At 41.4% G+C, this 19,855-nt stretch overlaps 1 protein-coding gene across 8 annotated transcripts in view; it reads right to left on the bottom strand.

Annotated features, from left to right (window-relative positions):
- WIPF2 (WAS/WASL interacting protein family member 2) overlaps positions 1–19,855 on the bottom strand; it is a 66,352-nt gene that overhangs the window by 33,959 nt on the left and 12,538 nt on the right. Inside the window, exons 1-3 of one of the 8 annotated variants that reach the window (XM_077853123.1) lie at positions 18,688–18,881; positions 10,785–10,921; positions 10,648–10,683 (exon numbers count right to left, since the gene is read on the bottom strand). The exons of 2 other annotated variants lie outside the window; for them this stretch is intronic. The gene's annotated coding sequence lies outside the window, so the exon portion shown is untranslated. Of the gene's footprint in view, positions 1–10,647; positions 10,684–10,784; positions 10,922–14,835; positions 14,981–18,397; positions 18,543–18,687; positions 18,882–19,855 lie in introns of those variants that run through there. 5 more of the 8 variants (XM_077853126.1, XM_077853125.1, XM_077853129.1 and 2 more) reach the window with 5 other exon arrangements.

The raw sequence follows: 19,855 nt of genomic DNA, 5'->3' as shown, positions 1-19,855 counted from the left end.
TTATTTTTTTTAAGATTTTAAGTAATCTCTATACTCAACGTGGGGCTTGAACTCACAACCCTGACATCAAGAGATGCAGGCTCCACCAACTAAGCCAGCCAGATCCCCCCATGTTCAAGTCTTTAATATTCTATTAAACCTCTCCCCAACATAAACAGAGAGGGGGCACCTGGCTGGCTCAGCTGGTTAAGCATTTGCCTTGGGCTCAGGTCATGATCCTGGAGTCCCGGGATCCAGCCAAGTGTTAGGCTCCCTGCTCAGTAGGGAGGCTGCTTCTTCCTCTCCCTCTCCCCACCACCCCCACTGGTCTGCACTCTCTCTGGCAGGTCCTCTCTATCAAATAAATAAATCTAAAGAAACAAAAAGAGAGGGCAGCCCCGGTGGCTCTGCGGTTTAGCAACACCTTCAGCCCAGGGTGTGATCCTGGAGACCCGGGATCAAGTCCCACGTCGGGCTCCCTGCATGAAGCCTGCTCCTCCCTCTGCCTGTGTCTCTGCCTCTCTCTCTCTCTGTCTCTCTCGTGAATAAATAAATAAAATCTTAAAAAAAAAAAAAGAGAGAGAGACGAAAGAGACATTTCAAGATCCTCTCTGAAAGACCAATAACTCTACCTATTCTTGTCTCCAGAAAATCAACAGAGAGGTGTGTCTGTAAGAGGAAAGGTTCTAGACATTCCCCTCAATGGAATCAAAATAAATCAAATCAAAATAAATCTAATAGTATCAGAGATGGAACATAAATGTTTGGCAGAAATAGAAAATCAGTTGCTCTGAGACAAAGAAAGTCACATAATGCAGAATGGGTTGTTTTTTTTTTAAAGATTTATTCATTCATTCATGATAGACACAGAGAGAGAGAGAGAGAGGCAGAGACACAGGCAGAGAGAGAAGCAGGCTCCATGCCGGGAGCCCGATGCGGGACTCGATCCCGGGACTCCAGGACTGCGCCCTGGGCCAAAGGCAGGCGCTAATCCGCTGAGCCACCCAGGGATCCCCAGAATGGGGTTTTTGTTTGGTGTACTTCAATTCCAGCCAAAAGGAACTACAACCTTGCCTAATGTGGCTTCAATAACCCAAGTAGCTGAAGTGGCAAAACTTTCCAAGCATAGACATTAAAAGCCATTAATGAATCAAATGTTCATAACCATACAACAAACCCTAGAAACAGTCACATCAAACAAGTTCAAAATGAGTAACTCCATTTTGTATATTCTTTTTTTTTTTTTTTTTTTTTAAGATTTTAAGATTTTGTTTACTTGAGAGAGAGCACAAGCAGGGGGAGCCACAGAGGAAGAGGGAGAAGGAGGCTCCTCCCTGAGCAGGGAGCCTGATGAGGGGCTCAACCCCAGGATCCCCAAGGATCATGACCTGAGCCAAAAGCAAATGCTTAATTGACTGAGCCACCCAGGCGCCCCTCCATTTTGTAGATTTCTCAACCAGGTTTAAGACAAAATGAAAGAAACCAAGGGTAACTGCAACAAATAAAAGTAAGTAAAAAGTGAATGAATAGATTTTTGTTAAAACTAGATTTCAAATTCATGAGAAATTTCACCCCATTCTGAATGATGAGCACTTAACTACTGACTCAAATAACCTATGTTGGCCCATTAGCACCACTGGAGACATTACCTTGAAGTAGGAATTAAATTTGAGAACAGTATTTCATAAATATGCCATCTATTTAATCCAGTAAACCGGGTTTTTTTCACTGCTTTTTTTTTTTAATAAAGATTTTATTTTGGGGATGCCTGAGTGGCTCAGTTGGTGAGGCATCCAACTCTTGATCTCAGCTCAGGTCTTGATCTCAGGGTCTTGATTTCAAGCCCCATGATGGGTTCCACACTGGGAGTAGAACCTACTTTAAAAAAAAAAAAAAAAAAGATTTTATTTTTAAGTAATATCTACACCCAAAGTGGGGCTTCAACCCCAAGCCCTGAGATCAAGAGTCAACGTGCCTTTAACCCAATGAGCTCTTAAGCACAGATAGCACTGTATCTTTCTATAGTTTTTTCTTTTATTTTACAGCACAAAGTGCTCAATAGTTACATGTTCATCTGAACAAAAATAAATTTAAGAGTAGCACTGTCTGAAAGGGCAAGCAAACCTAAGTGGAATAAAAAAATAAGTGAAGGGTAGACAATGTGCCAGAAACAGAAAAAAAAATGGTATCTATGAAAAGAGGAAAGGAAGAAATATGAGGCTATGTGCATAGTTTAGTGCTCCAAAAATTTTTAACTTGTTGAATTCGTTCATTCATGAATTCATCTATCATCCAGTGAATATTTTCTGACCAGCCATCACTTAATCCATTCAATAAATATCTGTTCTATCTATAACAATGGTTCTAAGGGGAAGGATATTGTCCCCCAAAAGACATGTGGTAACGTCTAGAGACATTTTTGATTGTCATGATAAAGGGTTACTACTGGCATCTCGTGAATAGAAAACACTCTCTAATGCACACAAGAGGCCCCCACAACCAAGAATCATCTAGTCCAAAATGTCAAAAATGCTGAGGCTGATAAACCCAGTTCTAGTGGCTGAACAAGTTTCTCCAATCTTGGGGCTTACATTCTAGTGAAAGAGATAAACAAGGAAACAAAATCTCAGTTACTGAAAAAAAGAATGAAAAAAGAGAAATAGGGATGCCTGGGTGGCTCAGCAGTTGGGCATCTGCCTCTGGCTCAGGTCATGATCCCGGGGTCCTGGGATCAAGTCCCGCGTTAGGCTCCTGCAGGAAGCCTGCTTCTCCCCTTGTCTGTGTCTCTGCCTCTCTCTCTATGTCTCTCATGAATAAATAAAATCTTTTTTTTATTTATTTTTTTTTAACTTTTTATTTATTTATGATAGGCACACAGTGAGAGAGAGAGAGGCAGAAACACAGGCAGAGGGAGAAGCAGGCTCCATGCACCGGGAGCCTGACGTGGGATTCGATCCTGGATATCCAGGACCCGCCCTGGGCCAAAGGCAGGCGCCAAACCGCTGCGCCACCCAGGGATCCCTAAATAAAATCTTTAAAAGAAAAAAAGAAAAAGAATCATTAGGGGTGAAAGTAGGAATATAGGGAAGTGTTCTCTTTGACAGGGTTGCAGGGAAGGAGGCTGGCTCTCCACAAAGAAGTCTCTCCATGAGCAGAGCAAACCCTATGAACATCTGGGGGAAAGAGCCCTGCAAGAATTAAAGAATAGCAAGTAAAAAGCCCGAGATGGGAACCAGCTTGACATGTCACAGAATAAGTAAGAAAGCCAGGGTAGGGCATCCCAGGTGGCTTAGCGGTTTAGCGCCGCCTTCAGCCCAGGGCATGATCCTGGGGACCCAGGATCAAGTCCCACGTCAGGCTCCCTGCATGGAGCCTGCTTCTCCCTCTGCCTCTGTCTATGCCTCTCTCTCTCTGTGTGTGTTTCTCATGAATAAATAAATAAAAATCTTAAAAAAAAAAAAAAAGCCAGGGTAGCTAGAATAATATAGACAAGAGTGGTAAAAGATGAAATCTGAGGCCTTACAGACCATTCTCCAAATCCCTTAAAAGTAGTATCCTTCTCCATCCAATATGTCCATACCAAACAAGTTTAAATCAACTAACAGTTCCATGCCCAAAGTAAACAAGTTTAATCAGTTATCTTATTAAACCCACAGCTTGGTTTAAGCACAGCTAAGGGACCTAGATACTAACTGGAAGCCTTCCAGGGTTAAAAATCACCTGACAATAATGTCTGCCTGTCCACCTGCCCTTCAGTTTTGCTCCTGAAAAGCAGTACAGTATGGCAAGGTAGGAGTTCATTACTACAGTAAACACAATGGCATCCAGTTCCCAAACCAAAGAACTCACACATGGGAGAAGCGCCAGGAGCTACCTAAGAGTATTCACATGCCACTCCTGGAGACTAACAAACAGTAGAAGCCAAACAGGTTCCTATAATTACATAGGAACTGATGTCAACCCAGAATTATGAATACACCTTCGTGTGTTCTAGGACAGAGTATAGTGGAAGGTTTCCACTAAAGCATTTTGGTTTCTCTAAAATAAAAAGAAACAGACTAGAATAACTTTTTATAGATATCTTATCATCCTCCCCCTGACCCGTGCCAAAAAAGCTTGATATAGTTTGTATATATATATATATATATATATATATATATATACACACACACACACACACACACATACAGTTTAAAAATAATCCACAGCCCTCTTCTCTCAATGGAGAAGGTGCTACCTTCCCCTTGAAATTCAATTCAGTCAAATCTCTGGCGAAACAAATTTCTGTCATGTATAGAGATGGAATTAATTAAAACTCTAAGGTTACTCCATGAAAGGAGAAAAATCATTTTTCCAACTGCAGGCATTTTCCATCATGGAAATTCAACTATGCAGCAAATCTGATCCAAAACAAGTAATAATAATAATAAAAAATCACATATGCACCATGAATATTTAAACTGAAAATCCTACAACTCCTACAACTAAACCTGGATGTTCTACTCTCCACATCAATGATCTTTCACTGTTACGAGCAGCACGCAACCCTGAAAGAGAAAAGGAGAAGGGTAGAATAAAAGTATGTAACCATATGATGAAATCCTTTTGATATAATTTCTATAATGAAAAATGTAAGTACACACCCCCAACGATGCAGCTTTCCTTCCAAATAGGACACTTGTCATATTGTTTTGTCCTAGATTTGTTTAAAGTCCTAAAAACATAAACTCTGAAATCTACTTATTCACATACTAATTGATGTAGTAAATATTAGATACCACAGATACCACAGATACAAGGCAACCCGGGAGCCAAGTCCTCTTATCTAAAATGATGACAAATCAATGAGAAGTCTACTCTTATGTTCAATTAAATACCATAGCTGCAAAGAATGGCTTCATAAAAAAAGATGGCTAGAGATTAATTAATGCAAGAACTGTAAATTAAATGTCTGAAAATCATCCTCAACAGGGAATGAACTCACCGAATGTCACCAGCCCTTACTACACCCCTCGAAGCAAAGAGAAAATCCTGTTGATCTAAAAACACTAAAGTATTGGAAAGGTGGGGGAAGGTGTACAGAAAAAAGTCAACTGCAGTAGATCAGTAACAGTTCAAAGTAGTACCTTATAACATAGCAAGTGATCGATAATCTATGAGATAGTAACACTTCAGATTTTGCACTTTTTGTGACATCATTCACCAAAATTTTCAAAGCAAGTTCCAAAAACTTATTAGAGCTGTTTCTAAGGAGCTGTTCATCTTAGGATGTAAATAGGTTCTATGTCAAAGCCAACATGACTTCCTTGGGCTGTATTTTAGATACCAACAGCCACAAGATTTCCAAGAACTAAGGACTAGAATCCTTAGTTCTTTTCAACATTAAAAGACATGTACTATTTGGCTCCTGACTGCCAAGCAATTCACAGCAACCAAGGAGCAGCTGCATAACACCTTATTTCCAGATGCTTTACAGACTGGTAGTAAAAGGTACAGCCATTTTTCTTTTCTAGGCCTTTGGGATCCATAATACAAAAAGAAGAATGTGCCCTTTCATATTATAAAAGTTAAAAACAAACTTCTTTAAAAAAAAAAAAAAAAACTTCAAATCACAGCCTTTAATATCTCCAAAAATGATGCTGCATAAATCCAAGACAGATACTTAGTACATCTGTTTCCAAAGCCTGAGTCAATTTTCCACTTCACAAAAAAAAAAAAAAAAAAAAAAAAAAAAAAAAAAAAAAAAAAAAAAAACCAGATTCTTGGATTTGTACAGTGAAATGATGCAGAGTAGCTCAATGTTCATAACTAATACTTCCTCTCCACCCACACAGGCCAGGAACCAATGGATCTAGAAGTGCTGGCTAAAAAAAAAAAAAAAAAGTGGGAGTCACACAAGGCCAAAGTTATTGCCATCAGCCAGCATTTAACCAGAGGAGAGGAGTTAATCAGATGAAGGACACACACTCTAATTTAGAAATCCGGACCAAAGCCAGACAGACTAAAACACAGTCTGAATACAAAAGCAATAATAGGTGGATCCTGAGGAGTTTGCCTCAGAGACTTGGGAGCAATAAATGGTTTAGAAGACTCTTCTGAAATAGTTTCCAAACTGATCTGAAGATAAGACACATCTGGGTCCTTGAGTGGTTCAGTCAGTTAAGCATCTGCATTTGGCTCAGGTGCAGGGGTTCTGGGATCGAGCCCCCGCATTGGCTTGGGCTCCCTGCTTAGTGGGGAATCTGCTCCTCCCTCTTCTCCCTGCTTATGCTCTCCTGTCTCTTTCTTTCTCTCAAGTAAATAAATAAAATCTTTAAAGAGAAAAAAGATAAGACACATGTTAGGGTGTTTGTTGAAAACACACATGTGCCCAGGCTCTAATCCAAACCTACTAAAATCAGAAATCTTCCAACAGAAAAATCTGGTGAACTGTATATTCAACCACCTCCTTAAGTAATTCTCATCGTTAGGGAAGTCTGAAAAATACTGTTCTGCAGGAGTATTAGTACTCAATTACACCAACACTATCGTGACTGAATGGAGAGCAGCAAGGAAAGGCCGATGAATAATCTGGTTAAACATAAATGTGTGGCAGGCATTTATCAATGTTCTCTCAGAAAACACCTTGAAAATGACAGCAAAGGGATATTTTTAAAGGCATAAACCTTAAAAACAGAGAGAGAGAGAGAGAGAGAGAGAGAATGGGAAAGGATGCAACTGTAGAGACATGTCAACAAAATTTTAGGAGCTGGAAAGCACATGCACTACTGACAAGTAACTTCAAAGAAAGGAAAAAGTTAAATGCTTGCAGCAGAAAGTAAATCCTCACTACAAAAATCCAGAAAAAGCTCAGAAACTAAAAGCACCTGGTACCTCTGGACAAAGGGGTTTCAGAGGAGCTAAAACAGGAGAACCGACTGGAAGTCTGTATAAGAAAGGGATCCTCTCTTTCCCTTGCCCATGCTGCCAGGTAGAGGGACTCTGAATCAAGTAAGCAGTGACAGCCTAGGGCAGGAGTACCAAACTGAAAATAGATTGAGTGAACGTTTTATTTACTCAATGATGAGACCTCTCTCCCTCCCCAGTTCTCTTCTCTCACTTGGTTCCAAAACACATGCTGCTGGGCTTGTGTTCTCTAGGCAGGAGACTGGAGGAGTCCTCTCTAAGGAAAATGACAAGCTGCCAATACATCCCACAGCGATGCCTACCACTGGATGAGCCAGGGCTCCACACTCAGAGCTTGTAAGTACCTCATTCTCAAAAATAAACAGACATTTGAAGAAAATCTCTAACAGGAAAGACAGGAATCAAAGTAAACAAAACAAAACAAAAAAAAGTAAACAAAACAATTCCTGACAATGTGTAGAAATACTTACATATAAAGTTCTGAGAACAAAAAGAACTCCTGGAAATTTAAAACACTGATACCAAATATTAAAAATACAATAGAAGAGCTGGAAGAAAAAGCTCAGAGTATCTAAAAGCTTAATGAGGAAAAAAAAAAACTTAATGAGGGGGAGAAAAAAAAAGACAAAATCACAGGAGGAAAAAAAAAGGATCAGTGTTGGAATTTCACCATCTGCATAATAGGGATTCCCAGAAAGACAGAAAACTATCAAAGAATACATTATTAAAAATATAGGGGTGCGCCTGGGTGGTTCAGTCGGTAGAGCATCTGCCTTTAGCTCGGGTCATGATCCCCGGGGTCCTGGGGTCAAGCCCCATGTGAGGCTCTCAGCTCGGCGAGGAACCTGCTTCTCCATCTCCCTCTGCCTGCCACTCCTGCTTGTATTCTCTTTCTCTGTCAAATAAAGAAATAAAATCTTAAAAAAAAAAAAAAGAAAAGAAAAGAAAAGGGGGACGCCTGGGTGGCTCAGTGGTTGAGCAACTGCATTCGGCTCAGGTTGTGATCCTGGAGACTGGGGATCGAGTCCCACGTCGGGCTCCCTGCATGGAGCCTGCTTCTCCCTCTGCCTCTCTCCCTCTGTGTCTCTTATGAGTAAATAAATAAAATTAAAGAGAGAGAGAGAGAGAGAGAAGAGAAAAAAAAATTTCCCAGGACAGATCAAAATAAGCTTTAAGACTGAAAAGGCCCACTGAATGCCAAGCATGATGAATTTTAGAATAGTTACACCATTGTATTTCACATACCTGTGGTTAAGATAGCACCCTAAAATCTTTCAGAGAAAAAACAAATTCCACATGAAAAATTCAGAATCAGAATAACATCAACAATACTATTAAAAGTTAGAAGACCACAAAATGAGGCTTAAAATTTCCAAAGAAAAGCCATCTCCAACATAGCATTTTGTATCTCGTCAAACTCCCAACCATTGTGCAGGCAGAAACATGCAAAGCCCCCCAAAATGCACCCCTCCAATGGAATCCTTTTTCATAAAGCCTCTGGAAGAGGCTCCACTAAAGTATTTGTACTGGGGGCCTGGGTGGCTCAGTGGTTGAGTGTCTGCCTTCGGCTCAGGTCCTGATCCTGGGGTGCAGGATCCCTGAGGGGAGCCTGCTTCTCCCTCTGCCTATGTCTCTCATAAATAAACAAATAAAATCTTTAAAATAAATGAAGGATTTGTACTGAAAAGAGATTTATACTTTCATCAGAGTTTAGGGATGAATTAGCGATTGATGCTCAATGAATCAAGCAGAAGGGAGAAAAAAAGAAAAATGAAAGAATGGTGATTATTATATTAAAGGAAAATACACGGGCAGCCCAGGTGGATCAGCAGTTTAGTGCCTGCCTTTGGCCCTGGGGCGTGATCCTGGAGTCTCAGGATCGAGTCCTACGTCGGGCTCCTTGCATGGGGCCTGCTTCTCCCTCTGCGTGTGTCTCTGCCTCTCTCTCTGTTTCTCATGAATGAATAAATAAAATCTTAAAAAAAAAAAATAAAGGGAAAATATATAAGGAAATACAGTATAATCATAGTACAGACAGTCATACTGGACGTTAATTTTTCTTCTTTAGGCTACATTTACCTCTATCCCCTTTCTGGTCCATGGGGGATGGAAGGGGAGCCTGAAAACATTGGAACTACATTTCCTAGAATGCTCTGTCAATGGGGTTGTGGTTTAAATTCCACCAGTACAGAGTCATTCATTCAAGACCTAAAAGATATAAGTATATGCCATTGTTGTTCTTCTAGTAGCAATGAGTAAGTGTGTGTGGCCTCCAACAGATGACATACATGTGGTTTTATAGGTTTCCAATATTCTACAAATTGCCTGCTTTGGTGTTTAAGATAGCGAAGATTATTAACAGCGCAGTTTTTCTGGAATCTCTGCAAGGTGACATTCCTATGACCTTCCAATGATTTTGTAAGCATCTAATATCCTCTGAAATATCAAGAATGGTTTGTCTTTCTGATTGAACCCTGATACATAATATAAAAACATACAAAATACTGACTTAACCACAACTGTGACAGATCTGTATTAGGAGGATTAGCAGGAAGGGTTGAGGGTAGTTAGCAGTATAGGAATGCAAAATCAGGGGCACCTGGCTAGCTCAGTCAGTAGAGCATGTGATTCTTGATCCTAGGGTTGAGTTTGAGCCTCACACTGGGTGTAGAGATTACTTAAAAAAATTGGGGGGGGGGGCAGCTGGGTGGCTCAGCGGTTTAGCAACGCCTTCAGCCTAGGGCATGATCCTGGAGACCCAGGATCGAGTCCCACGTTAGGCTCCCTGCATGGAGCCTGCTCCTCCCTCTGCCTCTCTCTCTCTCTCTGTCTCTCATGAATAAATAAAATCTTAAAAATAAAAATTGGGGGGCACGTGGGGTGGCTCAGTCAGGCATCCCACTCTTGATTTCAGTTTGGGTCATGATCTCAGAGTTATGGAGTCAAGCCCTATGTTGAGCTCCATGCTTGGTGGGGAGTCTACTTCCCCACTCTCCCTCTGCCCTTCCCCTGCTTGCACATGAGTGCACCTATGCTCTCACTATATATAAATTTATAAATCTTTTTAAAAATGCAAAATAATCTTCCATAGTAGAAATTCAAAATATCTAAGGCCAAAAAAAAACAAGCAATAACAGTATAAGCATACTGTATAAGCATAGTATGAGCACACCATGTAAAAATATGGAAAGAAAAAAATAAATAAAAATATGGAAAGAACATGCATCAGAAAAAAACACACTGAAAGTACTAAAAGTGATTGAAGACAAATAAAGAAAGATGGAGCAGCTGTTCTTTTCATTATAAATCTTCTAGTACTATTATTATCTGTTTAAACTATGTATTCTTACTATGTCAATTACAAAATTCCAAAGATTTAATTACTAAAAACCAAAAAATCCTAACACTGTATAAGCAAAACCAAACTTCAGACTGACCAAAATTTCAAAACATCAGGTCTGTACTGATGGATCTGTTACCAATGTAATTAAGAACAGCAGACAATCCCAAACCAACCAAAATAATTAAAAGGCCATTATGCTTAATTCTAGAACCTGCATCTCAAATTCAACTCTAATGAAAGCAGGCTGCCTACTGTGACCTCAATCTCTGCCACAACCTGGGTATCACCTAACAATGTTCATCACCGCAGAGTTTACTCTACCACATGTCAGATATATGAGGAACTTCCAGGCCACTGTAAGAAATCAGGACCAAAATTAATTTCAAAGGTAAGCACAAAAACAGAGGGACAGATCTTACCTTAGCTCTTTTTTTAGGGTTTTCGATTTAACACAACTGAAAAACAAAAACATCCAACATCTGTGGTCAAAACATCTTTAGAAGTTCTTAAAAAACTGTTTTAAAGAAACTGTTAATTAGATTAAAAGGTTGCTTACAAGGCAGGCTGAAACCTAGTCACTGATGAGATGGCTCTTCTCACTGTAGACTAGCAGTGTCTCATGTGACCAGGCCTCAGCTTCCATGTGCCAGCCTGCATTCCACACTCCCCTCACAAACAGACAAGTAGAAAAGCCTACCCAGAGAACAGTCAGAAGTAAGGCAAATCCAGTGATGACAGCCTCCATTAGAAAAAGCCTGAAAGAAAACTTAAACAGATGCTCCATAAAATGTTGATCCAGACTTCACATGGAGAGAAGTGTCATGCCTCATTTCAAAGATAATATATTAAGTCCCAACTCACCACAGATAATCTAATAACAAAGCTGTCACTTTCATTGTTGAGGAGTCTCTTCTCTCGCTCTAATGCCCCTAAGCCAACAGATACACAGACGCTTCTTGCTGAAATGCTAGAAAAATTTGCACATTTTCATTCCTTGCTCGCTAGTGTTGGGCTGCTAAACCAAGATTCTACTTTAAGTTACGAAAACAGGGCAAGCTGATCCAATTACACAAGAAAGGTACTAAATCAAACAGGACCATCTGGGCTTTGAGCAAGAGTACTGTGATTTCTGAACAAAAGTCAATATACTTGCAGATAAAAATGCTTTCATATATTCAGAATTATAATGGCCCTTGGGCTACTATTCATTTGCACGTCCTACAAGAGTTATACATCATGTTAAGACATATGGCCTAGATGATGGGTACGACAATGTATTATATTCACCAGTTTATAATGAGAACATCTGTGCTCTCTTTCTAGCCCTATGAGGCTTACAAAAAAGTCAATATTCTCTAGAAGTAAGTTTTCTTTCCTAAATAGCAGGTCTGGCAAACTAGCCATTTCATCATCCCCATAATCTGACAAGATTGAGTTCAGGGTAGTATGGCCAAAGACTCGTCATCCCCCATAATCTCAGAATGGTTCCCTAAGTAATCACTAACTTCCAAACCAATTTCCAAGATCCTAAAATTTTAAGACCTAACCCAGCCATACAAGTTTAATTTGTTGGACAGAAAAGAAATCAAGGCTAAAAGAGTAGCCTTTATCCAGAAAAGTTCTTACAGAAAACATGTTCCATCGTACAAGCATCAGATTTCTTCATGATATTGATGATTTCAGCATCAACTCTAGTAAATTAATACCTGTGAAAAGAATTGACCAAAAAAAAAAAAAAAAAAAAAAAAACCAAAAAACAAAACAAAACAAAACAAAACCTTCTCCTGTAAAGCCTGGGCTCAAAATTCACTATTGTGGGGTGCCTGGGTGGCTCAGTTAGTTAAGTATCTGCCTTCGTTCAGGTCATGATCTGAGGTCTGAGGTTCCAGCCCACATCGGGCTCCTGGCTCAGCGGGAGTCTGCTTCTCCCTCTGCTTGCTGTTCTCCCTGCTTGTGAGTGCTTGCACGCGCACATGTGTGCTTACTCTTTCTCTGTGTTAAATAAATAAATATATAAAATCTTTTTTAAAAGTTCACTACTATTTATGTGGTTTTTCTGGAGACCTCACACTCCCTGAAGCCTCACCTCTTTGCTTCTCTCTCCCTAAACTCCCAAAAACACTGGAACTAACTTCCTTCAAATCTTCAAAATAGCCATGTTCTTTCCATTCTTTCTGTCCTGAGGACTTCCACCTATGCCATTCTCTCCATCTACAACAGTCTTTGGTCTGCCCTTCATCCTTTAGGTTTCAGCTTTAAAAATTCCTTAGTAACATTTCCTCACTGCCCTGTTTCTCAATCAACCTGGTTAGGCTTCCTATTAGCTGTTTCCACAGTATTTACGGCAGCAGTAATTAATTACGGTTTAATGGACGTCTTCCCCACCAGACCATACAGCCGCACCAGTGCAAGGACTGAATCAGTTGTGTTCACTGACGAAGCACAGTACTTGTCACACAGTAGGAGCTCAAAAATTCTTAGCAAATAAATGAGTAACAGGGCTAAAAACACACCAGCTTTGGCAATTTTACTTATAATTTACCCCACAGATACAGTCATACATGCTAAAGGCCAAATGTATATGGTTATTCACTGGAGCATAATTGGTAATAGCATTAAGACTAGAAATATTTAAAATGTCTACCAATATGGAGCAGATGCCAAATCTTTTTACTACTTATACAGAATGATTGCCAAAGTAAGTTTTTAAAAACGCAGATAGTACTAACAGCATCCTACGTTTGTTTATGAGAAAAAGCAAAAAAAAAAAAAAAATACACACACACACACACACACATGCATGTTTTATATGTACATATTTTCTCTGGAAAGAATCTTAAGAAACTGAACACATTAGCTGCCCCTGGGAAGATGAACTGGATTGAAGAATACAAAAGCAGAGAAGAGAGACCATTCAGTGTACACTTTTTAACTTTCAAATTTTTAACCATGTGAATGTATTATCTACTTAAAAAATAAAATTTGGGGGATCCCTGTGTGGCTCAGCGGTTTAGCGCCTGCCTTTGGCCCAGGGCGCGGTCCTGGAGTCCCGGGATCGAGTCCCGCGTTGGGCTCCCAGCATGGAGCCTGCTTCTCCCTCCTCCTGTGTCTCTGCCTCTCATTCTCTCTCTCTCTATGTCTATCATGAATAAACGAATAAATAAATCTTTTAAAAAAAAAAGAAAATCAGATGTTTAAAAAAAATAAATTAAAAATAAATAAAAAATAAAATTTGTTAGGGGCACCTGGCTGACTGAGTTGGAAGAGCACGCAACTCCTGATCTCAATGTTGTGAATTCAAACCCACAGTGGGTGTAGAGATTACTAAAAATAAAATTAAACTTTTTATTTGTATTTTTTAAAGATTTTATTTATTTGAGAGAGTGCACGTGCATGCACAAGACAGCACAAGCAGTAGAGAGGGAGAAGCAGGCTGCCCAAAGAGCAGGGAGCCCAACATAGGGCGCAATCCTAGAACCCCAGGATCACAACCTGAGCCAAAGGCAGATGCTTAACCAACTGAGCCATCCAGGTACTGCAAATTAAACTTTTTAAAACAATAAATAAATAAAATTTTACTAAATTGCTTACTATCCTTATTTCTAAGACAGTGATGGAGTTTAAATGACTTTGTGATCCTGCCTACTAGCTGAGGACTGGGAGAGGGATGTGGACAGAAGGAAAACTCACAGGGCACCTGGGTGGCCGAGCAGTTGAGCGTCTGCCTTCGGTTCAGGTGGTGCTCCTGGGGTCTTGGGACTGAGTCCCTCATCGGGCTCCCTATGTGGAGCCTGCTTCTCCCTCTGCGCATGTCTCTGCCTCTCTCTCTGTGTCTCTCATGAATAAATAAATTAAATCCTTAAAAAAAAAAAAATAAAGTGGTACAATCTACTATGGGATAGGCTATCTGAGATTTGTGGATAAATGAGTTTTCCCTCTTTTTTTTTTTTAAGATTTAATTTATTCATGAGAGACACAGAGAGAGAGGCAGAGACATGCGCAGAGGGAGAAGCAGGCTCCACATAGGGAGCTCGATGAGGGACTCAGTCCCAAGACCCCAGGAGCACCACCTGAACCGAAGGCAGACGCTCAACTGCTCGGCCACCCAGGCATCCCTTAGATTGTACCACACTAGAAGAAAATCTCCATCTTTTTTTTTTTTTTTTAACAAATAATTGTCCCAATCTGTACATATGAGAATGTTTTCATAGTCAGAAGGGATTATTGGGAGGAAAAAAAAGGGATTATTGAAGTCAGCATTTTTATAAGCTTAGAAAGTAGGTCAATGAATTTCTACTGAAGAAATATCATAAATACTAAAACTACATTATTTTCACCAGAGGGCCTCAAAATCTAAAAGGAGCTTAATCTAAATGCACAAAGTTCAAAAAACTAAAAAATTTTCTGAAAACTAATTATAAGGTGAAGAAACTATACACATTCCTTAGACATACAGATTTGCCAAACTTCAAGACATTCTTCAGTAAAGAAATATCTGAGACAAGATTAAACACAACTCCAATAATCCTGTTTGTTACCAAATCAAAGCCCTGGATCAGAGTCAAAACCTTTGGATCTGAACCTGTTAGTCTCCCAAACCTACGTACCGGGAACAGAATACTCTGGGCTAACAATGGCAGGAGGAAGCTGAATCCAGAGCGACCAAAGAGAGGATTTGTTTCCGGGTTAGCTCCAATGTTACAAGGGCCACTGCCATGGACTGCAAGAAATGATCATAATCCACTCCAAGACCTATTGGAGACAAAGTTATCTTCAACTAATTATCCCCTAAAAAACAAAAGGATGTTTACTAAGTAGAACACACTGAAAAGGTATTTATTAAGTAGTACTGAGGACAGCCATTCTAAATTGTTATAACTTTGCCATGTTATATAGCAAATCAGAAGCCACTTCCTGGCCCTCCATTTGATAACTTACTTGCCTCGAAATGGTCTTTCTGCATGTTCAGTCAAAATCTTAAGAGATCTAAGACTAATACAGACACTGGCAAATGTATCACCTGTTTTCCCTACTAATATTATTTATCTCCATAAAGTTTTTTTTTTTTTTTTTCTTTAAAGTAGGCTCTACACTCAGCATAGAGCCCAATGCAGGCCTGCAACTGACAACCTTAAGATCAAGACTTGGACAGACACTCACCCAATTGAGCCACCCAGGCACCCCTCTCCATAAAGTTCTATTCAGCATTTTAAAATACTCCTCTACAGGGGAGCCTGGGTGGCTCAGCCAATTAAGCATTCTGTTCTTGATTTTGGCTCAGGTCATGATCTCAGGGTTATGAGATGGAGCCCCACATTGTGTTCTGCAATGGGCATGGAGCCTGCTTAAGATTCTCTCCCCCTCCCCACTTGTGTGTGTGCGCTCACATTCTCTCTCAAATACAAAATTAAATTAAATACTCCTCTATAATAATACCAAGAAGTGCTCATGAGTTTAGACTGTGGCTCCCTAAGCTAAAGGCTTGGGAATGAGAGTGTAGCAAAAAAATGTGGGAAATTCTCTCTCTCTTCCTCAATGCCTTGGACTTTGAAAGCTGGGCAGAGGCAATGATTCTGCATTTAATCAGCAGATGAATAAGAAACAGGTCTGAATTTAGAAAAAGCATAAAGGAGCACAAGAACATTCAGAAAAAAGTACTGCCTCTTATTTCCTTGCAGAGAAGCTCTCAGCATCTGCCAATGAACCTCATTTTGACATGGAGCACCCCATCTACTCTAATCCAGGGCATATCCCTCAAGAGACTGTCCGTCAACCGGAACTCTGCCAACTTCTGCTTGGGAATTGTGTGGAGAATAGTAGCAACAAGAGCCTACTTTGAGAAGGAGCTCAACAATCACACTCAAGAAGAAAAGAAGTTATTTGGCAAAGGGAAGCTTGTTGCCAAAACGTTAGTCACAGCTTAAGGTCCCAGTTTGTGTGTCTGCAACTATTCTTTGCTCTGACAGAATCTATTCTCCGGCCCAGAAAATCCGGCTCAGCTTCTGTCACCCTCTTCATCTGAAGCAGTCAAGAATCCTTTTATTTTGAAGGTATCAAACTGTGACACAGACAACATGCCCACCAGAGACTAAAAAGGAGGGGGGCAAAATGTGTAATTTGCCATTTTCCACCTAGGAATGGCTCAAGTACAGCAAAGGAAAAACGTGACAGAAGGAAAAATGGAAAATCATATGCTAAAGAAGGAGGCTATACCAAAAGCCTGCCCAGAGCTCTGAGCCCCCGTAACTTATTTCCAAACCCTCTGAAAAACAGAGATCCTGGGGTTGAAATAACAGCAAAATATTAAGCAGATTTTTTACCCTCAAATAAGTGTATAGTATATACTTTATAGCCTGAAGCTCTTCCTGCTCTTGCTGGGGTTAGTAAGAACAGTATGGTGTGCTGAAACAGCGTGAACCAGCGGCCCATGATTTTCACAATCACTTTAGAGGAATAGGAAAACAGACTCAAGTACACTAGGTTACTCTACCACTCAAAGAAGAGGTCAAGAAAGAACTGACAATTTGCTCTTCAACAGGAACAGGACTTCTCTCCCTTCTCAAAAGCCATTAGTAAAACCGGAAAAACTCCACTGTTCTCACCACCTTCCACCTTCCTCTGCATTTCACCTTTGTGCTGACATCACATAACTAATCAGTACGAACTAAAGTAAATACTACTCTGATATCAAGTATGAGGTAGAATTGGAAACTGCCCCCCCCCCCTTAAGCAAATCACGTCAGACCTCAGAAATGCCAAGACTTTCAGGAACAGTTCTTCTAAGCTAAATTAAATAAGTTTACCTATGGGCAAAGTGTTTAGAATATCATGCCCAAAGAAAAAGTTGGAATAGTCAAAATTTCAAAGTATTAACAATAAAGAAGCTAAAGCTGTCCACAAGCACACTGCTGCCCAACAACTGGCAATGGGGCCAAAGTCCTTGGGCCAAAGCAAAAGACTCAACTGTCTAAAATACTATTTTTCAATGAATTCCCAGAGTTTCTGAGGAAAGTCAATCTTTGTCAAAAAGTAAAATAAAACACTGCATTCTCTGATTCTTCATCAACCAACCTCATTCAGCCTCAGCTCTAACTTCCCTATCTCCAGCTGGATGATAGTCAATACAATGTAACACAATAATATGAAAATTTTGGGCTACTAAAAGTTGACTTTGAAAAAAGTCAAAAAATCGGACATGTATCAAATCAAAACCAACCATTCCCTGGCACAACAAATACAGCAAGGCTGAGAGGAAGAAACCTAGAAACAAGTCTTCTAAACATCAATACCTCAATCATGTTTTCAGAGATCACTTCTTTGCAACCACTTTATTTATTTATTTATTTACTTATTTATTTATTATTGAAGTTTGATTTGCCAATAGTATAACACCCAGTGCTTATCCCATCAAGTGCCCCTCTCACTGCCCGTCACCCAAGTCACCCCATCCCCCTGCCTGCCTCCCCATTTGCAACCACTTTAAAGATCCCATTCAGTTAACACCATCTTTTAGAGGAAGAGAGGAGCCAAACCTGTCTTTCAAAGGGAAAAAAAAATGAGGCAGTTTAATAACTTGCCTCAAAGTTACTTAGTAAATCCATACGTACACTAGAACAGTCCTTATTCAATGAGGTTACAGGAGACGAAAAACAGACACTAAAAACATCGGGGGTGGGGAGTGGAGCAAAGCAGTAACAGATTATTCAAATCCCTTAAAAAAAAAAAATATGAATTCCAGTACACACCAGCTTCTTCCGACTCCTCACCCGAGTGTCCTAAGAATTTTCCTTCTTGATCACTCAACACCACACCGCACACGGCCCACGTCTAAGAGTTTAGGATTTCCGTCTTCCCTCACTTCACACCACTCCAATCTGAACCCTCAACTCTAGGCTGCTCTCATGCGCAACTCACCACTTCTCAATCCAACCTTTAACTCAATTCTGATTCCTTCTCAACCAACGCTCCCTAGATTCCCTCTAGTGGAAGCAGTTTCCCAAATCATCCTCTGAGCCATTGGTTTTCACTACACTCAATCCCCAAAATGTCACAGTGGCCTCCTCACTCAGAGCATCCTGTTAGTTACCTGATCACAACAGGTCCTCCCTCCCCATCTCCCTTTTTGCGCACGGTGACTTGTCCCTCACGCCGAGCTGCCGTCTTACTCACCTTACCCAACCCTTCAGGATCCCTTATTTCCTGCCTCTCAATAACCTTCTTTCCCATCTTCAGTCAGAGCTCGCCCCACACATTCCCGACCACTCCTCCCTGCTTAGATCCCCACGCCCCACTCCAGACCCTGCCACCCACCACGTTCCATTCACCCCTCAGACCCCGCCCCCAGGATCCCTCTCTCCTCAGGCCCCTCCCCCAGTGGCCCCTCTCCAAGCCCCGCCCCAATTCCCCCCTCCCCCGGCTCTCCCTCCCACTCAGGTCCGCAGGTCATCTCAGCGACGTACCCAGCCTCCTCTGCCTCTTTCCGACCTGGCCGCAGCTGCCCCGGGAGCGAATCCTCCGCCACCTCCGCCCCGGCTTCGTCCCGTCCTGCTCGCTCCCCGGCAAGCTCCCTCTCTCGCCGCCGCCGCCCCTTTTGCCAACCCGGAAATGGATCTGCTCCCACCGTCCCCAGCGTCCGCGAACAAAATGGAGGCGGGGGAAAGAGGAGGAGGGAGCAGGGAGCGAAGAGACACTACACGCATGCGCTCCTGGAAAGCCCGCCCCCTGCTGGCGATCATAAGGGCGGAAGCCGTAGGGTAGCCGCCATCTTGGGAAGGTCTCGAGAATTTCCCCTCTTCCTTCTAAAAGCAGGGTTTGCAACTTTGGCTGCAATTGGAGTCGTCAGCGAAGACTTAAGCAGATAGCGAAGCCCAGAGATTCTGATTTAATTGGTCTGGGGTATGGCCTAGGCATCGAGATTTTTTTAATTGCGCAGGTGAAAAAATAAAATTGTGCAGGTGAAGCTAACATGTTGCCGAGGTGGAGAATCACTGAGCTAGAGTCTTGAATATACCCTCTCCATCTTCATTTTGCCGCGCGCGCGCGCACACCCACACACGGACCCCATAAATGTCTTTCACTAATTTCGAGTCAACGAAAGGATCCGCCTCAGTCAACCTTGCAAGGCCCAGTAGTCAAGCTCCTGTTGTCATAGCAACAGAGAGGCAGGCCCTTGCTAACAAGTCATCCTTAACGTCATCTTAGCCACCTGACCCTAATGCCCGTCTTTTTCGCGGGGCGTGGGGGCCGTGGGGGGGTGGTCCCTAGTTTCCAGGGCTGGGGAACAGTGCTGCGGACACCTCCAGCTCCTTGAGGTCCGAGGAGGAATCCTGTGCCCTCCCTGGTGGGGCTGCTGTCAACTCGTTCCCAACTGAGTAAGGATCCCTCCCTAGTCCACTCACAAAAGCTCTTTCCCACCTTAGCAAACCCCATTACCTTCTATCTTCAAAATGCTGTTTGTGTCTCTCCTTGAGTTGAATCCAAAGTAAGGGGACGGGATTGGGACTTAGTTTCCACTACTCACTAGTTGTGTGCTCTTGGGCTTTAGCTACCCTGTCTGTTCAATGGGGCTAATAGTGCCTGCCTGTCTCCACTGTTTCATGGGGTTGTTGGGGGGCTCAAATCAAGTAA

Source organism: Canis aureus, chromosome 16, assembly GCF_053574225.1.
Source record: "Canis aureus isolate CA01 chromosome 16, VMU_Caureus_v.1.0, whole genome shotgun sequence".
NCBI classification, from domain to species: domain Eukaryota; kingdom Metazoa; phylum Chordata; class Mammalia; order Carnivora; family Canidae; genus Canis; species Canis aureus.
The sequence above is the reverse complement of the archived record's forward strand: the minus strand, read 5'-3'. Positions and strand labels throughout refer to the sequence as shown.